The sequence below is a fragment of the Melospiza melodia genome, chromosome 1 (genome assembly GCF_035770615.1).
Source record: "Melospiza melodia melodia isolate bMelMel2 chromosome 1, bMelMel2.pri, whole genome shotgun sequence".
Classification (NCBI taxonomy): domain Eukaryota; kingdom Metazoa; phylum Chordata; class Aves; order Passeriformes; family Passerellidae; genus Melospiza; species Melospiza melodia.
The window spans coordinates 96789386-96803062 of NC_086194.1; the positions used below are offsets into that span (position 1 = coordinate 96789386).

General features: G+C 35.7%; 1 protein-coding gene across 3 annotated transcripts in view; it reads left to right on the forward strand.

The window, feature by feature from the left end:
- CDH12 (cadherin 12) overlaps positions 1–13677 on the forward strand; it is a 532349-nt gene that overhangs the window by 361514 nt on the left and 157158 nt on the right. The gene's annotated exons all lie outside the window — the stretch shown is intronic.

The following is a 13677-nucleotide window of genomic DNA, read 5'->3' on the forward strand; positions in this document are numbered from 1 at the left end:
TAGCATATCTCTGTGTGTCTTACTATTTATGCATGTATACACATAGAATACATGAATAGAATATAAAATAAAGGGCTATTTGCTGTCCTGATCTTTTGGCCTGCAGACAAAAGCAAATGTAGTTGTCATGAAAGCTTTGTTTTGGTATCATAAGAATGACTGAAAATTATATTACTTTTGAAATAAGTTGAAGAAACTTAGAGACCTGAGAGTTTTACCTTGATTTCCTAGGAGAAGAAAAAAGTCAATAGGAGACATTGCAATAGTTGGTTTTGGCTTTGCTCTGAGAAAAATTTACTTCTTTTTATTTGTTTTTTAGGTGTTTAAATGCTTAATCTTTGCAAAACAAAAGGGATGTGTGGGAGATGAAACTTTGTTGCCTGTCATAAGTGGAAAGACAGTTAAAATCTTAGATTTGCTGCAGATTCTTGAAAAATCGAGTGCTCTTCAAAATCAGATTGGTAACAGTTTGGTCTCTCTGTTTCAGAGATCACATCAAATAGGAGACACGTGAACTAAATCGTCGAGGATGCTGTAATTTTTTCCATTACTCCCACAAGGAAAAAAATTCTGAGTTTTAACTTGGCATGTAATCCAACTTCTATACAAATTGATCATGAAAGGATATATGGTGCCCTATGCTAATATGTATCCAAAGCTTGCCCTAGTTTTCAGAGTACTCAGCACACATGACCTCTGAAGCACACCTCTAATTCATGTCTCTAACTAAAAACTCAATGTCTTGTTTTAACATGCTGTTGCATTTTAATGACAAAGTCTCATCTCCTCTCTCTTCCCTTTGCTCTCTTCTAAATACTGTTTCTAAAATTGGTGAAGAGAAAAAACAACAGCAAAGAGAGTGAGATGGGGAAGGTGATTAATTAGTGAGCAATAAAGGGGTGACTTGATTGATGTGTTGACATGCTGGAATGCTGCTGCAGTATCTTGTTCCTAATTTTTGTAACTTGAGCCAGTATGACAACTGGGATGTTGCACAGTTGCTGACACTCATCTATGGATTTAGGGGCAATTAGAAATTCCCTGCACCTCATCTGCAGGTTTTCTTATGTAACTGTAGTGTGATTATTTCTCAGTAATAGCAAAATATTAAAGTCTTTGTAACCTGTCTGAAAACTCTCATTTGCAAAACTATTATTCAGCTTGTTTCTGAACAAGGGCTGAGTAAATCAGTCTTTTTCATTGATTAGCTGAGAGCCATTTCAGCTACCTTATTAAGAAATAATCAGAACAATTCTTTCTGCTCTGATTGTGTGCTGCTGCCCAGCCAGGCTGCCAACTATTGCTGCAGATGCTAACTAGTTAAATATTTAATTATAATTAGTGATGCTTGAATACCATAATGATGGCTATCACAGGTAACAGAGAATTACAGCCTTTTTTACTGAGCTAGGAAGAGCCTTCAGAGGGCATAGTACTTTATGGTTTTGGGGGTTATGTATCCTAGAGAATGAGTAGCTCATTCTGTGCTAATGACAAATCTGAATTTTGGAACCTTGTTATTCCTTCTTGTTTCCTTAGGGGACATTAGATTTGTTTCTGCACCTTCCATTTTTATGCAAATAAATTCTGTAGAAACCTCAAACAAAAGTAGAAGGATAGCCCCCTTCTTCAGCAATATCAAAACATAGTTAATGGTCTCAAGTTTGTGATCTTAGTGCCAGTCCAGGTTTTGGACTGCTAAAAAGAGATTCTATTTCACACACATCAGGTGAGAGGTGTGTCTGATGGGCTCCTGTCTGGTTTCTCTCTTCCTTTGGTCCTCACCTGAAATTCTGTCTCTTGGTCTGAACTGGCAGGTGAACAGGGGAAACACATCTGGTGGTTTAGCAGATCATGAGAAACAGAAGAGTTGCAAGTGGTGAATCAATGGAAAATTCTCAGTCACAGGAGTTTGCTGCATTATGCTTTGTCTGAAAAAACAAAGGAGTAGTAAAGCCAATAGTGACTTTTTATATAATCTATAAAGTACAACTTTATTCCATTTCCAAGTTGCAGGGTTTGGGTTTAAATGCTATTTATTGCCACAAACCATATAACAATATGTATGTGTATCAAAAAGGGATAAAACCAAAGAATTCGTTTTGTTCTTTTTGAAATGGAAGATAAGACTCTTTCTGGGAATAAAACTCTCCCAGGAATTGCAAAAGCTCTAACATTAGAGAGAGTTTTACCTAAAGTGAGGTAAAGTTATAAAAGCATTTCAGTTGGAATTTGCATAACCAATAAGATTTTCCTGTCTTTTATATCATCAATTGCTTTTAATATCTTATAAAACTCTTCAAAGCAAATACTTGATCTTATGGTGAATTAATTATTCTCTTTATATATCTGAATGATCTGTCATAATGTGATGAGAATTGTTTTTACTATTTCTGTTAAAGAAATATAGGAAACAGTAAATTTTTAAAGTGTTAGAGATAGAAAGAAATTAATTTACAGATGTATTTTTTAAAGCTTGCTGTGCAAATTGAGTTGTCTTTACTTATATATGAAAATTTTCCAGGTAAAAGTTGTCACTGAACAAGATTTTTTTCATTAAAAATCCAAAAATTTTGTTCATTATGTTTATGGTAAAGTGTGACCCCTTACCATTAAAATTTAGATCTTCATGCAAAAAAAAATCAGTATAAATATTTTAGATGTCATAGGTGAGCTCCTCTTTTTGTCCACTACATTAAAATGTTGTCTTTCAAACAACTTTTATTTAGTGTATTTAATATGAGTTGAGTATCAACATGTGTATTGCTATTTGCTTGCAATTCTTTAGAGTACAGAATATGACTTGTTTCTTGAAAGCGTTTTAAGGGTCTCAACAGGCATTTCAATTCCACACTGTTTCTGAAAAATCAGAGTACTTTATTTAGGAACACATAATACATACCTATATTTTGGGTTTCCATGTTAACAAATGTAGAAACTAATAAAAATAATAAGAGACTCCGTCATTTATAAGGAAGAAATTGGGAATTTAATTGAAAAATTAACAATAATCTTCTCTAAAAGTCCTTGGGACTTTCAAAGGTTCCTTTCCTAGAGGGAAGTGAAGAGGGTTTGAAAAATAATTGGGCTTATTTTGGCTCACTTACTGTCTTAGTGTAAACAACAAAAGCTATCTTCATGAAGAGACTTGTTCATAGCACTTGTGGTTGAGGCTTTGAAATTCCAGGAAAACAGGACGTACCTGCTGTTAATGTACAGACCAAAGAAGATTTGCTCTCAGTGATGGAGGACCAGGTTGGGAGCACTTAAGCAATCAGGACATGCACAAATCCTAAGGCATCAACTTCACCTAGATCCTCAGGAAAATTATCAAGCCCTTTAAAGCCTGGAAACAATTTCAAAATACATGAAGGAGAAGAAGGCAGCTGAGAGAAGTCAGTATAGATTTACAAAGGAGAAATCATGCTTAACCAACCTGCTAGCTTCTCTAATGAGGCAATTGGCTTGGTGGGTGAAGGGAGTGTAGTGAATGTAGTCTTTAAAACAGCTTTTCACATTGGCTGCAAAACAATCTCATAGAGAAACTGGTGAAGTTAGGTGGACAGTGAAGAGGATCAAAAACTTGAAGAATGGCCAGGCCACTGAAACAGGTCACCCAGTGGGGTTGTGTAGTCTCCATCTGTAGAAAAACTTGTCTTGCCTATGTAGCTACAGCTGCTTCTTGTAGCTGACCCAGACTGAGCTGGGCATTTGAACCAGATGAACTCCAGAAGTCTCATTAAATCTCAGCCTTTCTGTGTTTCTGTGATTCTGCAGTTAGAGGAGCCACACAGTGGGTCACATTCGACCACAGATCAGAGGTTGCATGGAGGGAAATACCTTTTTTTTTCCACCAAATTCCTTGGTGAAAAAGCCTTCCTAAGCCTTCCTTACAGCTTAGTCTTAGGCCCAGTCCTCCGTTTATACCAGGACAAAACGTGTGTCTCTGGGCTGTGTCCTCTAGTAAGGTTAATTCACTAGTCTTAGGGAAATATTTGATTTAGGTTACTCCAGACTAAATGTGTCAATCTTTCTACCTTGAGACCTGAAGGCATTTTTTTAGTACTACAGGACAGTGCCCTTAGTGATTACAATATGTCTGATTGATTGGCTGCAATCTATAATACTGCAGGTATGACATTATCCTCTTGCCATAATGCTGATCTTTCTAGGTTCAGCTGAGGTGCAATTTCATCAGGACTATTTCAGCACTTCATTTCACTGAGCTTAACCTTAAAAAGACACTATTGATTTCCTATCTAAACCACAGTTTTGCAGACTGAAATAACTAGACAAGTTTATGTTTATTATAAAAAAATAAAATATGCAATATATGCAATAAACAAGCTGCTCATTACATGTCTTGAGGTAAGTTACATAAATCATAAACCATCTAGCCACTATACAGTTGCATTTTTACTGTAGCATGGAAGAAGCTCAGACCAAAATAAAGGAAAAACCTTGCTTAAGTTGCAAACAAAAAAGAAAAAGTAACCACTACCTTTCCTAAAGAATGAGGATGTTGACTGTAATAGTTTATGAAAATATGTGCTTTGTTTTAATTAATACTCATTTAATTATTGAAGCCATTCAAAGCAGGGTGTTAAGGGTGAAACATAGTAAGATGAAATGGTTTCTATTCTAAGTTAAATCAGTGCTAACTGAAAATGGTTTATGACTCTTTATGGAAATTTGTTTTAAAAAAAAAGTGCTTTTGAAATTATAAGCTTGCGAGAATTGATGAGATTTTGCATTTCATATTTAAATTTGTCTATTTCCTGTGTATTCTTTGAATCTGTGGGATTGGGCATGTATGTATGAACAATGAAACAGACCGAAAATTATATTTGCCTTTAATTTCTTTAATTGTAGCAGATACGTTTGTGAATGACACTATGAAAATATATTCACACCAGTTAATAAAGATCCAAGACATGTACCAAATGGGAAAAAAAAGTACCAATAATTTATGTTGTTGAGTGTGAGTGTTACACAGATGACAAGACATGTTTCTTTTCTATACACTATTTTCTTGTCCTTTTAATTAGAAATTTAGAAAGGCAGGGAAGAATTTAAAAGGAAAATTATTTTCATTAGTAAGATTTGCATTTATTTCTCTAGACAAGACAGACGGAGCTGCAGTAGTGAGTGTCACTTTATTTCCTTGTGCACCACCTCATCTATTGTCTGTGCTTGCTGTAATTGCTGAAATTCACAGCAGGCACCTGTTACAGAATTACTCAATTCATTACTCTTGAATTTGGGAAATGAGCAATCGTACACAAGAGACATGAGGATCTATTCAGATGAAAGTGAGGCACAAATATTATCTAATCTTCTTTTAGAAATTGTACACAAAATGTCTCCTGGCTGCTTTTAGTTAGCATCTCTGAGTTTAATCACTGACTTAGTTTGGGAGCACTTCCACATTGACTGGCAAGTAGAGGGTTTTACTTGAGTGAAAGGTTTCTTGAAGATAGACACAGCTATTCACACACAACTTTGATACTTGGCAAGTCTTCATGAAACAAATCCAGTTTTGAAAAATAAAATACAAATGAGGATTACTTTGGCTGAAGTTATTTGTAGATGGCTTTATTCTCTAGTTAGAGTAGCAGTTGCTCATCTAACTAGAGCCTGCCTTAGTTGCTCTAATGACCTTATATTCCTATGCAGTAATGCTGGGCAAAACAAACAAAACTTTTAAAGAATCAAAATAGAAGCCCTAACATTACTATTTCTGATATTTTAAAATCCATGAAAGTTTTGGTTTTGGTTCTTTTTTTTTTTTTTTTTCTCATTCCTCGATGATCAGAAAAGAATCATAGTCTTACCAGTAAATATAGCTAGGGTGAAAACAAGCCAAAATAAGTTGTGAAGACATAAATTACCAAGCATAAGAGTTATTTTTTGCTTAGCATTGAAGAAAGTCCAGAATAAAGTGGGTGACTCCAGAGTGCTGAGAGATCTGAGCTGATATTCTCATAGGTCAGAAAACTGATGGGTTATCTCTCACTCCTGTTGTGTCTGGGACTGCCTGTTAAAATTCACAAGAATCATGGCTACAAACCTTTTGGGCACAACTGCTGTCTGTCATGTTTTCCAGAGGATGGTATCGTCCTCTGAAATTGTATAATTCAGTGCTGTTAGAACAATTCTATTAACCTTTCAGAAGACTGAAAGTCTAAAAGTGGGACTATGGATTTCCATATCTACTACAGAAAGGAATATTGGGAATGAAATACCTTTTGATTCTATGTTGTTGGAGACAAGGACATTTAAATCTACTTTACAGAAATTGCAATAATGAATACAGAAATTGCAAGAGGAGATCCATTTTTCAATATTAAATGTCTAAGGTTGTACATCAAGTTGGTATTAAGCAAGAATTGCACCACCATATACACAACACCCAAACAAATGCCTGCAAGATCTCATTTCAAAATTTCTATCTTTGGGTTAGTTTTGTAATTTAGTATAATTTTTTAGTCCTTCTGACACCAGAAACTATAATAAATAGTTTCAAATTTCTTATAATCAGGTTCTGACCAATAGCAGAAAATTTTTTAATAATGACATCTTCACTAAAGTATGTTTGCAATCTGATAGAATTTTTGGCAGGTTCAGAAAAACAGAAATATCCCAGGATTAAGAAAATAATGTTAAAGAGTACACTGAAATATGCTCTCATCCATTTCGATATCTCATATTACATATAAATTTATAACTATATTTGAGCTGCAGCCTCACATTTGTCAATTATTTCTTTACATATATTGCTAATGTGTTGAAATGTTTTGATTTATTTCCCTTTCCCTCCTTTCCCCCATCTCATATATTTATTCAAAAAGTGTGGGACGACAGTAGAATGAAGGATTGTTTCCTGATTGTCCATGCTTTAGCATTGGCATTGACAGATTCCTAGCAGAAATGAAAATGTTTGTAATTTATCAAAAATAAAGATTCTAGATCATTGACAAAGTAGGTATAGATTGACCACAGGACTTTTCTGAGTCAAACATGCCACAAGACAGAATAAAAATGAAATTGATGACACTACTTCATCATCTGACCATATCTGTAAAGGAAACTTTGTTCTTTTTGGAGCCAGTCTGTTTCTTTCTTTTAGCTGATGACTAAACTCTAGAGTTGCATTAAGCATTTACAGAGTAGTACTGGCCTGAATTTGAATCTCAGCAAAATATACATTATTAACCTAGAGTGAAAGTGAAATTTCTTTTTACCTGAGTTAACTTTGAATAGTTCAATGAGCAATGGAGACTTCTGCATTTACTGATGTAGTTACACTTTATAATGAAAGTTCCAATCCTTTTTTTTTTTTTTTTTTTTAACAATTATTTCCCTCATATTCTTATGCATGTTTGTGAATTTAAAAGTGATAATTTCCCTGGTAGAGGATGATGGCTCAGTCATAAACGATGTCCTGTAAATATTACTAAAGATGACAAAATTGACACAATATGTGTAAATAGTTGCATGCAGAACCAGTTAATTATTTTGCACTCAGAATGTTTTTACATTGCACTTCTTCACTAGTTTTTCTATAAGCTTCAGCATTGTAAAACTACACCATTTTTGGAAGTTTGTAGCATTTGATTTTGTTATTTTACCAAACTCCCTAAAGTCATCACTTTTTTATACACTAGAAAGCCAATTATTAAAGCATATCTGTGAAGCTATAATAATTTTATTATTGCAAGGCTTAGAAATGCCAGACATAATTAGACTCTTCTCCAATGTTAGACATTTTATAAATGTGTTTACTGGGTATTGATAGAATATATCACACATTTTTTGTGCTGTAATATATCTTTGTGGCAGCCTTCCCGTGAATGTGCTTACAAGGACAATTGCACTCAAAGGTGGAGGACATCATTCTCATCTCACTTTGGTTTTATGCCAGTTAAAACTCAATAGAGTAGTCCAGATTCATAGATGATGTTACTCTGTAGGCACAACTATCATCAGAATTGATCTCTTAACTAGTATACAAAATACATCTCTGCACAGGACAATCGAATAGGGAGAGGAAGTGGCTTTGGCAGTCAAATCCAAAAATCAGAGCCTTAACCCAACTGATATAATTCTTGTCAAGTTGAATTATTAGCAAGTTTATAATAAGCAAAATATTAAACAATAAATAGTAGGACTTGGGGGCTTTTTAATAGAATTTAACAAAAGCGAGCTAAAATCACTTTATTGCAGGAGAAATGCTTCCATCTATTTCTTGTGTAGTAGTCTACAGAGTATAATTCTTGTCTGTATGATGACATACATCTTCCAGAAATACCAAGATTTAGATTCCATATGTGTATTTTCTTCATATATTTCTCACATTCAATCAGAATGCTCTTATCACTTATCTACAGAATATTTGGGAATAGCTTAGGTGATTTTGGTTTCTGTTCCCTCTCTCAATCAGCAATTTCATATAAACAACCTCTGAAGTAATGGGACTGAGATTCAGATTTTCAGCCTTGTGAGGATTCAGTCCAAACAGCCAGAGAGCCAGCCTAGGCTTCTGTCCTGTTTTTGGCTGGGACAGAGTTAATTCTCTTCACAGTTGCTGGTATGGGGCAGTGGTTTTGGCTTTGTGCTGGAAACAGCATTGATAACACAGGGATATTTTATTGATCACTGATCTGTGCTCACACAGAGTAAAAGACATTTACTGTACACCAGCACACATGTGGGGATGCACAAGAATCTGGGAGGGGACACAGCCAGGAGAGCTGACCCCAAAGGACCAAAGAAATGTTCCATACCATATGGAGTTATGCACACATAACTTAGGGGGAAGGTTGGGAGCTGCTGCTTGGGGACTGGCTGGGCATCGATTCACTGCTGGTGCCCAATTATTTTCATTTGTATTTATTGGAGTTTACTTCTCTCACTCAATTATTTTACTTTTCATAGCAATATGATTATTATTGTTATTAATATTTTTAATATTTTAATGATATTTCAGATTTTAAACTGTTCTTATCTGAACCCACAAGTTTTTCCACTTTTATTCTTCCAGTTCTCTTGCCCCCGTCCTCCTGGCTGAGGGAGTGAGTGAGCAGCTGTGTGGTGCTTGGTTGCTGACAGATGTTAAACTAGGACAATTTATACAGTTTATTGAATCTCACACAAAGGGAGGTAAAGGAATAAGTGGTTTGGATGATGTTAAGACTCCAGCAGGTAGAAACACTGATATTATTTTTTCTCCATGACAGTGACCTGGCATGGATTCCAGATGTTATTCTTGCCAAGTTGTTATAGTAGCTGCAGAGGTGGGACCTGCTTAATCTGTTAAAAATTTTTTGACTTGTGGGTTGTGCAGATTGAGAATTAAAGTCTTTTCTAGTTTGTGACTTGTAATCTCTTTACTTGTAATCTCTCTCCTAATGTCTCTTTTGATATTACCAAATTGTTCCCACACTAACTAAAAAGACCAGGCGAAAAAGGAAGAATTGCTTTATTTACAAAGTATCTAGATAGGTTGTGAAGCTCAGGAAAGTCAAACTCAAAAAGAAATATGGTAATTTACAGTCTAATCTAATTGGATTTGTTTAATTAAATAACTTTGAGGATATCCACCCAACTGATTTGTCTAAACTCAGAGAAAGATTTATCATATTCTTTTACTTGTTCTTTAACCAGAAGATATGTCATCTCAAATACTTAAGGAGATAATTGTAATAGATACAAAAACCATTGACTGGTTTTTCCTGCTGCTTTATTTTCTTATTGCAAGGTATTGCAGAGAAACAAGATTACATGGTCAGCTGTTACAGCATATCCATAGTTGCAGATGTTATCTGACTTTCCTGCTGGCATGATCAACCATTTTACAGCTTTGCCAAGATTTTTCAAACCTCTTTATGCATAGGAAGATGGCTGCTCTACATTAGCTCTTATTTCACAGGAGCTAAAGCATTCTCTGTGCTGATAGATTTATGGTAAAGGTGGCTGCAGAAATGTTCCCACCATCAGTGCATAATGGATACTTTGTCAGTAGGCAATTTGCCTCCATTCATGGAGGTTCAATTACCAGCCTTGCTGGACTGATGACAATTTTGAGTGCATCATGGAGCTTTAGTGTTTCCTGCTTGTCTGTGTGTGACAGCAATGCATCTGTGGTCGGATGCAAGTAGATACATCATGCAGGCCTGCACTGGTTTTGGCTGGGATAGAATTAATTTTCTTCATAATAGCCAAGCATGAGGCTGTGCTGTGAATTTCCCTGAAAACAGTGTAGATAGCGTGGGGATGTTTTAGCTATTGTTGAGCACTGCTTACCTAGGCACAGCCTTTTCTGCAGCTCATCCCAGTTCACCAGTGAAGAGGCTGTGTGTGCACAAGAAGCTGGGAGGGGAGACAGCCAGGACAGCTGATCCAAGCTGACTAAAGGAATATTCCAGACCATATGGCATCATGGACAGCATATAGAGCTGGCCGGCAGGGGAGAAGTAGAAGAAAAGTTGGAATGCTTGAAGTGATGGCATTTTCTTTCCCAAGACACCACTATGTATTTTGGAGCTCTGCTTTTCTGAGGATGATGGAAAATCTGCCTGCCAATGGGAAGGGAGAAAATGAACTTATTTCCTTTCCTTGCATTTGCAGCTTTTGCTTTATCTATCAAACTGTCTTTAGTTCAACCCATGAGTTTCCTCACTTTTATCTTTTTGATTCTCTTCTTCACTGGGCATGAGTGAGTGAGCAGCTGGGTGGGGCTGAGTTGCTGGCTGGCATTAAACCATGACAAGATCAAAGATCATTTAAAGTTTCTTTTCAAATACTTCTCTACGTGAGGCCTTATGTGCATACGAGTGATTGCAGAGGATCTATGACTGTTCTCTCTACAAGGGATAACCTTTGCCAAGCGTGGTGAGGTGATTTGTGTCTGCAGTACCAGTGATAAAGGGTTGTTGCAGCAGCAATGGCATGCATCAGTTTTGTATTCCAAAAGCATTTCTTTGCTCAGGCTGTTTAGATTAATGGCAGTATAGCCCAGGTCAGAATCAAAATTCTTGCAGGAGCACCATTTATACTGTATTTTGTCATTCCCAATAAATAATTTTAGTAGTGATATTTTATTCATCATTTGCATTTCATGAGTTTCTAAGCCTGCAGTTTGGGGGACACAGTAAATATGATCAAGATTTCTTAATAATTGTGTATTAACAGACTGTCCATGCTTGCTTTTGGGTCTTTTACTTCCCTTTATCAAACTGGGGAAATGAATAAACATAATCACAGGTTATAAAAGCATATGTGGGGCTAAATTCATACAGGGTGTCCCTTTGTATCTCTATGGGTTAATTAGATCATGCATAATGCTACTTAAATCCTTACAAGATTGTTTGAAGAAATGAGTAGCATGAGCTAATAGTGAAAACCCCCAAGATGTAAGAAAAATCTGACCATCTGTACTTCTGTAATATATAGGAAAGAGATGCAACGAGGGTGCATGTCTGTTCACAACTATCTCACTGGATAAGTATTCCTTCATGAGCATCACTGGAAATAATACCCTAAATTTTTAGGAAATATAGTGCCTTCCTTATGGTTAATTGTTCTGAGTGGATTTCTAAATCCTTTTCTCCTACTTGTCTTAGGAGTTTTCTGATCAAAGGTACATAAGGGACCAATGAGTATTTGACAATATAAAAGCACTAAGACAGGTTTTGACATAGCTTAAAAAAAATGCAAAACAATAAGAACAGACTTAAAGAATAAGACATATATATTAGCCTTTGAATACCTGTACAAGTTCCAATGGTGCTCTAAAGTATATTCTATCAGACAAAGCCTCCTACAAAGCCAGCAATGAATTATGGGGAAGAAGAAGCTACTGGGGGAGAACCTTCAGCCTCAGTTTCCTACGGCACAAATGTCACAGATCAGCAAGCTGGAGTGATTCTTTCAAGGGCCAAAGTATGAGAGTTTCAATTATTTGCCTTGCTGAGGTTTAAATTAAAAAACAGAAGAAAAAATAAAATATTAAAAAAAGAAAAATTGAAAGAAATTCTTCACGTTGAACTCTTTGGCAGCTGATGAGGGCATCTGTGCTACAATCCTGTACTGCAACATCCATTAGCCTCCCATTTTTTCTCTGACCCTCCCATTTATCATCTTTTTGAAGCTGTAGGAAATGAAGCAAGCACTGGCATTGCTCTTTCCTGACTCTGCAGTAGGCATTCTGGGAGGCTGTCTGGGATACCAATGGAGAAGAGGTTAAAGTGCTCTGTGTCTTGCACTTGGTTACTAACCTTCCAGCCGAGGGGGAATTGCTCTCCTTTCATTGAAGCCTTTCAATCTCTTTGCATTACTTTTGGTGCTGTATAACATTTTAAAAGCTCCCTGACTGACAGACATGGCCGGAGGCAGAGCTCTGCTGGGAGAAATGCAATGTACAGAGTCTTCTGAACAAAGAGAAGTGGTATGGCAATTAAATTGACTACAACAAGATTTTGGCATTTCTGAAGCACTGCAGACTATCCCACCCTTTTTTTTTTAAGATTTTTTTCCACCTCCCATCTACATCTGGGCAATTCAAAAGGATATGTTGAGTTGATTGGTTTTAATTTTTGCTATGTTTCATGATTATTATGATTTTGTCATAAAAACAAGGCATGCACTCTGCAACCATGGATCAGGAGAGGCAAAAAAGTTTGGAAATCTTGGAACAGAATTATGGATGAACACAGTCTGAATGTGATGTTATATACCACTGAATACATTGAAAGCAGAAAACCACATCTGAACTGTTCAGTAAAAAATAAATTCATACCAAATATATTGAATGCAGATCTCTGTTGTGGTTGGCTCATGTCTTAAGGTTCCTTTGCTGGAATAAAATTCACAGATTACGAATGATTGTGCAAGTAAGAAGTTTGTACTCATTGCACAAAATATTATCCTGCTGTAAATGATAAACATTGAAATGTCATGAACATAACTTAGAAAAACTTTTATTTAAAGGATTCTGAGCAGACAGGAGTTCTTTCCTCATCTTTTATCCTTTCTGAAGTTAGAATTAAAACACTCAGTAGATACCTTTCACCAGGTTTTTTACTTTTTTACTAAGACCTCAAACATAGCCTTTCAAATCAGAACAGAAAATTTCACCCTAAATTTAGCATAGGAAGTGCAGTTATTCTTCTAGAGTGTTTTTGTTTTTTCCTTTTTTAAGACTTCCAGGTTCCTGATTATAAATCCTTTCTATTTAAATATATCAGCATGCACCCAACAAATAGGAATTTCTATGCTATTTATTGTTATGGATAGTAATAATATTATTCATAAGGGAAATACAACCTCTGGCAGTATGTGAAAAGGAAAAATATATATGGTTAAGTAATTTATTATTCTTCTTTTCTGAGGTACATATAATGTCATTGCTTTTTAAGCAGAACTCTATTGATTTCCTAGAAACCTATGCTTAAAAATCAATGACACAATATGACTCTAACAAAGTGGTGATGTCCATAGTGCTATAAATTGTATTTTGTTTTTAAAATGTAAAATGCATCTATCTTAAGTCCTACAGGCAGTTATTTTTTTTTTATACCTGGCAACAAGAACACTGCAGAGAAGACCTGAAGAGGCTTTTGTGGCAGAGAAAGTGAGCAAAAGTTCTTGCTCTTTCACAGGGTGAAAGAGTGGATC